Raw genomic sequence first — 7112 nt, 5'->3', positions numbered from 1 at the left:
TTCCATCCATCCATCCAGTCGGACTGATTCTTTTGCGTTGGCTTTGGCTTACTTGCTTCTTTTCCACTCCCCACATCCTGCATCAAGCGGGTACCTGAAGCTATGGATTACGCCACGCACTGTACAAATCCTCAACGCTATCAACAACGTGCGCCACAAATGTTGCCAATTTCCTACTCCACAACGTTATTTTCCAACACAGACCCCACGCGAACTGGTGACTGACCGAAGACCTAAATTCCTGTCAAAGGTCATTACCCAGAAAGTACAGTCTTGTCCATCGCACCATCAGCTCACCACGTCTTACCATAGACAAGCAAGTGTTCTCAAGGGGCGTTTTAATCAGACCCTTAGAGACATGTTCTGCAGCGAAGCAATTTATGGCTAGCGGTCAGTGCATTTTCGTTCTACTTGTGCAAAAACCGTGGGTCGATACCGGAGGTAGTGCAATAACGGGCAGACCCACAGCGGAGATGAAGCAGGCTTCAAGCACTCCGCCAACTTGCAAAAGTAAGTTTAATATATAGGGTCCAAATAGAACCCGTACTAGATATTAGGCTGATGGGAACAGATACCACACATTGTCGGCGTACAAAGCGCTTGCTATCTCCTTTCCTTCCGCTCTACCGTGGTGGCGGTCCCGTCCAAATTTCACACGCGTCTAGTTTCCTCCGACCCTTCAAAACGGTGGTCCCGTCGTTCAATCAAATACATACAAATATCACAGTAAATGAGTTTCTACATTTCTTCAGAATTTTGTGTCACCTATGTGTCGTGTGCTAAACAGCTTCGCTGGCGATCCACATCCACAGAATGGAATGCCTCATGCTTTTTTTAAGTACGTCTCGTCCGACCACAATTATTGACATGTGGCTCAACCGTAAGTCACAATTTCATATAATTCTTCAGGGCACAACACGACTAGTCATTCCCCGCTTTTCCGGTTGTTCGGCCGAGTACTCACATTGCCACTGAGCGCCTTCCTTGCAGCCGTAGCAGCGCCGGCCAGCCAATGTGCACTAGAAGCCGTGACCCAGGCTGCCTACAATCGGAAGGCTTTCTGCACCGTACACGTACCAGTTATTAGGCTGATAAGAACAGATACCACACATTGGCCCGCGTCGGCCATGTCTACCTTCGCACCGCTCTCTTTCTCAGCGTTCAAAGCGCTTGTTATCTCCTTTCCTTCCGCTCTTGCGTGGTAGTTTCCGTGGTGAGGTCAAGAAGCTAAGCTTCTTGACCTCTGAAGAAAACCACCCACTTTTCTATGAACAACGACACAAAGACGGGAGCTCTTCGCCTGCGTTCCCTATTACATTATCAATTCTGTTCCTGATTTCGTAACGTTAAACTCAAGGAAAAGCTCCTCTCGCGTACTTGGGTCGATACAGCGTCCTTCGTGCCGTCACTCCCGTTAAATATGAGATGGTCTACCCCGCTCCCAGATCTCACTTTTACCATAGTTTAATAAGGTTGTGCAATGTGCAAGTCGCACACCTCAAATCGTATCACTCTGGCTTTGGCACAGATCTTTAGACGCGTCGGGAAGGCGCTTTGATATATCTTCCACTGGGCGCAATACAGCGTGCGTTCACCTGTTAAAAGATGAACTCAGTCGCCCGACGAAGAACCACTTGGCACCTGGCTCTAGCTGCCAGCAACTTACGTCTAAAAAATTGTAAACATAAAAATATTTTCACTGCCCAATTGAAGGCCGATCCATCACAGCTCCATTTCACTAAGGGCAACAACTGCAACTTTTCAGCACTGCAATCTGCAGCAATATTACTATTCCATTCGCGTAACTATAAACTCGAAGCAATACAGCTTTATAATTCCCGACTGGTTTACATTTTTATTGCGTGCGAGGTGATAGATATTCACTGCCCAATATTTCATTTACATATTATGTCTTTTTGAAATGTTATTTTGTCTTTGCATGCTCACACAAATTGTGGCTTTATGTCACCCCCGTCGATGTGTATTTGCACTTGTTTTCTCGGCTTCAGATGTCAAGCTATTTTTTTAGCTTTTGCTCTCTCTAATAGCCTGTGACGAATATAATTTTCATTCACGTAGCTACAACTTCAATTCATTTCATAACACTTTTATGGACGAGTTTGTCTAAATTGGTGCTAACCTAAATATTTCTGCAACAAGAACATGACTCCACAGTTGCTCGGCATCAGGTTCTCAATTGCAATATGTGTCCTGAAGTGAAATCATGCATGTTTGTTTTGTTACTTTCAAGAAAGCGGGTACATACTACATGATCAGGAACAATAATTTATTGCATACATAAACTAGCAGATTGCGAAAATGAAGGCACTACATTTAAATGGCGAGAGCGCAAATGTAAACATGAAATTGATCATATCCGGGTGCTCGTAAAAACAAACGAGTGCAGGAGCTCGCCCACCACTTCAAATCCTGGGCGCCAGTCCAGAAATGCAGTCACGGTGCCGCATACTTCGATGACTAGAGCATCCGAAAGGCTCAGCACTTCCATCAAGTCGTCCTCCTGGGACGGGCCCTTCCTTTGCAGCAGTTCTTGCAGTTGCCTCACGATATTTACTATGGATACACTTGCCTCGCGTTCCTTCCTGTCCCAAAACAGGGTGACATGCGATGATCGAGCGTTCCACAATTGTAGCTCGGCGTTGTTTCTGGAGCAGGCAGCATGTATCCGTTCGAACAGTGCTGGGGAGCAGCTGCTTCTGTTCCGTTTCCAGGAATGTCAGGTTTCAGCTGCATCTTGAGAAGGGCCAAGAGTTCCGGAAGGTTTGCCTTCATGTTGGACGGCAAGCTGGTGGGACGGCCGCTTGCCGAGTCGAACGAGAGCTTGGTATTAACCTTCTTTCTCCTGTAGCGCTCTCGAGCAGCGACGGTTGACATGTCTTGAAGCTGGCCAGGCTCTGATGGAACGGGCGAAGCTTCGGGAGCGCTGGTTTTGGCAGCCAGGTTCCGATCGCAGACGTGGAACGAATCTATCGCGAGCGAAACGCGCACCTCGCGCTCCGAACGCGCATGCAGAGCTCCACGCAGCCAGCAAGTCACGTGATGACAAGGGAACGCCGCCAGGTTCCGGCGTCTCTATTGAAGCAAAGGTATTATTTACCCGTTTTCGCGTGTTGTCCCTCGGTGTGTTTCTTGCTGGGCGGCTGCGGGCTCGTAGACGCCTGTCCGGAGCTGAAGTCATTGCAGTAATTGAAGTGCTTTATGAGAACGCAAGTGGTCCGTAAACGACGAAGAGGAGTTGCGAATTTTTCCGCAAAGATGAAAGAGGAAAACGAAGACACAGCATCATTGCTATGCGCAATAAACGAATAGAAAGACCGCAATAACAAATGATTTCCTGCCGAATTCTGCATTCCCGCCGACTGTCTTATAGTCTTTTTCTCACTCTTGCCTACAATGCGAGTCACACCGAAGCGCCTTTTCCGCAAAAAGTCACAGCATCATGACTCCATAGCGAAAGGAACCATTCGCATGACGTTGATTTGCATAACACTGACAGCAAGCTAGTATTGCTATCAGGCAATTCGTGTTTTTTGTCGAAATCCTGGAGGTTAGATACGGGCTTGGAGGAGGCAAATAAACTTGGAGGGAGCATTGCGACACACATCCAGCTTTCACAAGCCAACTCTAGGTGAAATCATCCTTTTCATGTCTAAAAAATTCCGCAAGAAGGCATCTAACGATGAATGTCGACGTAATTGCGATAAGCAGTGAAGCTATGTAGCGGGTCACCGTACTGCCACCCGCAGAGAGGCGTTATGTATAAGGTGTGTATACAACCGGATTTTCCTCTCACTCGCACCACTTCTGGTGACTGAATGCCATGTCTTTCGGCTGTGGTGCCGACACTACCTTTTCCAAATGAACACACTGCGGAGCCGCTAGACGGTCCAGTGTGTTGTAACCCGCGTCTGATGCGTGTGTGAGTGCATATTCTCAAAAGATTGCTTCTGTGTCATAGCCCTTTGGCCGTCGACACAGTTTGGTTCGCTGCCACTTGTTCATGCTTCAGATATTGAAGCGGACACGGAAAAAAGGGGTGCTGTGAGTTTTTTCCTTAGCCCAAGCCAGCCAACGGCGTCCGGTGTTTCCTGGAACTGTGTGCCTGCTTCCGACGCTTCGTAAAAGATTTTCCAGCGATCACACAGCCGTTTACTGATCTGCCCAAGAAACACGTGCCTTTCACATGGGACGCTTCTCCAGCTGGCGCTTTTCCACAGCTCAGCACTATTCTCACCACGCCTCTTATATTCCAGCATTTCGACCCACCCGTCGAACAGAGGTCCGAACCGATGCCAGGCGACAGGGAATTCGAGCCGTCTATGCGTAACTCCAACGTCGACGCGACCGATACAGCCGTACTGAATGGACGGGAGACAAGGATACCGAAGCAAACAGTCAAAGGGGTTACCGATATGCGGAGTGTTTCAAAGGAAGTGAAACTCGCAGAGTGCATGGTGACAGAGGTTCAAAGGCAGGGCCATGGAAAAGAAAGCGCAGTGCTTCCAGTAAGCGGGGATATTTGGATGCAATCTCTGGCAAATAATTTTACGGTCATTCAAATCAACCGAGAGGTGCAAAGAAAACGCGGCGAAAGCGATTTTCTGCATGACGGGATACACTTTAGCGATAGTGTATACTAACACCGTTTGGAGTGCGACTCACTGCACGCGCACTAGCTTTCTTTAGGCGGGCCCCAGGCAATCAGGAAGGTAGAATAGGTATTGATTGTAGCGACACACCGGGCAAGCAGCAGAATTAGACCACAAGGAGTTAAGAAAATACGCACAAAGGATAACTATACCGAAGTTAAAATCTGTGATATAAGCATGCAGAATGGTCGCAAGCAGGAAAAAAGGCTGGAAATATAAACCCAGGTGAATGACGAAGACCTTAGGAGGTGCGACTTGACTGAAAATCATTTGCGAGATTTGGAGCAGCTCCCGGTTATTCGCAATCCTATATAGGAGGGCTCTAACGAATAACTGAGTCAAAAAAGGCGGAGGAGCAGGCATCCTGATTAGGCCAGGTAGGAAGTAGCAAAGGGTAAGGGAGACATATACTGAGCATTTGTAGATTAGCGGCACATTTATGGACTAAGCCTTAATTTCAGAAACGCTCTACGATTGACCAGACCAAATGATGATAGATTAGCATGGAAAAAATAGCCTGGATAGCGGTAACAAACGTTTAACCTTAAATTCAGGAGAGATACTATAACGTAATACACGAACCAATAGCAACAGAATTCTTAAATATGAATGAAAATCAAATAACAGAGATGGCAAGAACATAGACATTCAAACGCAGGCGCTTCCAACAACAATCTGGGAATATAACCTGGAAACGTTATGCCTGGAGACGTTATGCACCAGGAAATACCTCAGACATCGCAAAAAAATTGTTGGATTGGAAAGAGGAAATCACCTAAGTGGTTGAAAAATGAATGCCGTGTTCTTGTCTTCGTAGTTTCGAAATTGGTCTATATTTATACGGCAAGCCGTTCTCTGTAATCAAGGACCATTACCTGCTGTGCTGGCTTTCATCATTCAGGTCCCCTATGGACTGTGTTGGTCACCGAGCTCTACACGTATGCGAAAATATTCATATACGTCATATACGTTTGTTTATAAATCCGGCCACTTGCGTCAAGACGCAGAGGGTTTATCTCACTACGCTGTGGATGTAATGCCTACCGTCAGCATCGCACCACACGCATGCATTTTTTTCAATTTCCCTGCTGACCACGCCGCCAGCGAGCACCGCTGTGTCGACTTCTTGAGCGGCCTCTTGATTGCCTCGAAATTTCGCCTTCCAACGCCTCCTTTCGCTTGTTCGTCCCCAAGGATGGTACAGTATATCACCGTAACATTCACCCTGGTGGTCCTGCCTTCCTCCTCGTCGTTCCCGAGCACCTCCGTTCGTCCACTTTCTACGAGCTCCACGACGTTCCATTTGCCGGCCACCTCGGCATCTCTCCAACTTTCGACAGTATCCGTCGACGAGTTACCTGGCCTCGCCCACTTGGTACCAAAATGCATTGGGGCTTGTCGGCAATTCCAAAGTCTCAAAACGCCATTTCCTCCTCTTCCAGGGCACCTTTAACCACTCGACATCCAGTCGGACTGATTCTTTTGCGTTGGCTTTGGCTTGCTTGCCTCTTTTCCTGTGCCCACATCTGGCATCAAGTGGGTAGCTGAAGCCACAGATTACGCCAAGCACTGTACAAAACCCCAACGCTATCAACAAGGTGCGCCACAAATGTTGCCAATTCCCTACTCCACAACGTTATTTTCCAACATAGAACCCCACGCGAACTGGTGACTGACCGAAATTGTAAATTCCTGTCAAAGGTCATTAACCACAAAGTACGGTCTTGTCCATCGCGCCATCAGCTCACCACGTCTTACCATCGACAAGCAAGTGTTCTCAAAGAGCTTTTCGATCATACCCTTAGACACATGGTCTACAGCGAAGCTATTCATTTCTAGCGTTCAGTGGATGTTCGTTCTGCACGTGCAATAACCGTGGGCCGATCCCGGAAGTAGTGCAATACCGGGCGGACCGCCGGCGGAGGTGAAGCAGCCTTCAAGCACTCTGCGAACTTGCGAAAAAATAATTTAGATCCAGAGAGAATCCGCACCGGTTATTGCGCTGATAAGAACAGATACTACACTTTGACCCGTGTCGGCCACGTCTACGTTAGCACCGCCCTCTCTTTGTCGGAGTTCAAAGTGCTTGGCATTTCCTTTCCTTCCGCTCTTCCGTGGTAGCGGTCCCATCGAAACTTCACACGCGTCTAGTTTCCTCCGACTCTTCAAAACGGTGGTCCCGTCGTCCAACCGAATGTATACAAAATTACATTCAATGAGTTCCTACATTTCTTCAAAATTATGTGTCACCTCTCTGTCGTGTGCTAAACAGCATCGCTGATGATCCACATTCACAGAATGGAATGGCTCATGATTTTTGTTCAAGAATGTCTCATCTGACCACAGTGATTAAGATGTCGCTCAACCGTATGTCCCAATTTCATAGAATCCTTCACGTCAAAACACGGCTAGCCATTTCCCGCTTTTTCAGTTGTTCGGCCG

The 7112-nt window shown here is 47.6% G+C and overlaps 1 non-coding gene and 1 pseudogene across 1 annotated transcript; both read right to left on the bottom strand.

Annotated features, from left to right (window-relative positions):
* Window positions 1-419: 419 nt before the first annotated feature.
* Window positions 420-607, bottom strand: LOC135918996 (U2 spliceosomal RNA). Its single transcript, XR_010569842.1, has one exon. It is a non-coding gene; the product is annotated as a U2 spliceosomal RNA (small nuclear RNA).
* A 5933-nt stretch (window positions 608-6540) lies between these two features.
* Window positions 6541-6706, bottom strand: LOC135918950 (U2 spliceosomal RNA; annotated as a pseudogene).
* Between the last annotated feature and the right edge of the window lie 406 nt (window positions 6707-7112).

The sequence above is a fragment of the Dermacentor albipictus genome, chromosome 2, assembly GCF_038994185.2.
Source record: "Dermacentor albipictus isolate Rhodes 1998 colony chromosome 2, USDA_Dalb.pri_finalv2, whole genome shotgun sequence".
Taxonomy (NCBI): domain Eukaryota; kingdom Metazoa; phylum Arthropoda; class Arachnida; order Ixodida; family Ixodidae; genus Dermacentor; species Dermacentor albipictus.
The sequence above is the reverse complement of the archived record's forward strand: the minus strand, read 5'-3'. Positions and strand labels throughout refer to the sequence as shown.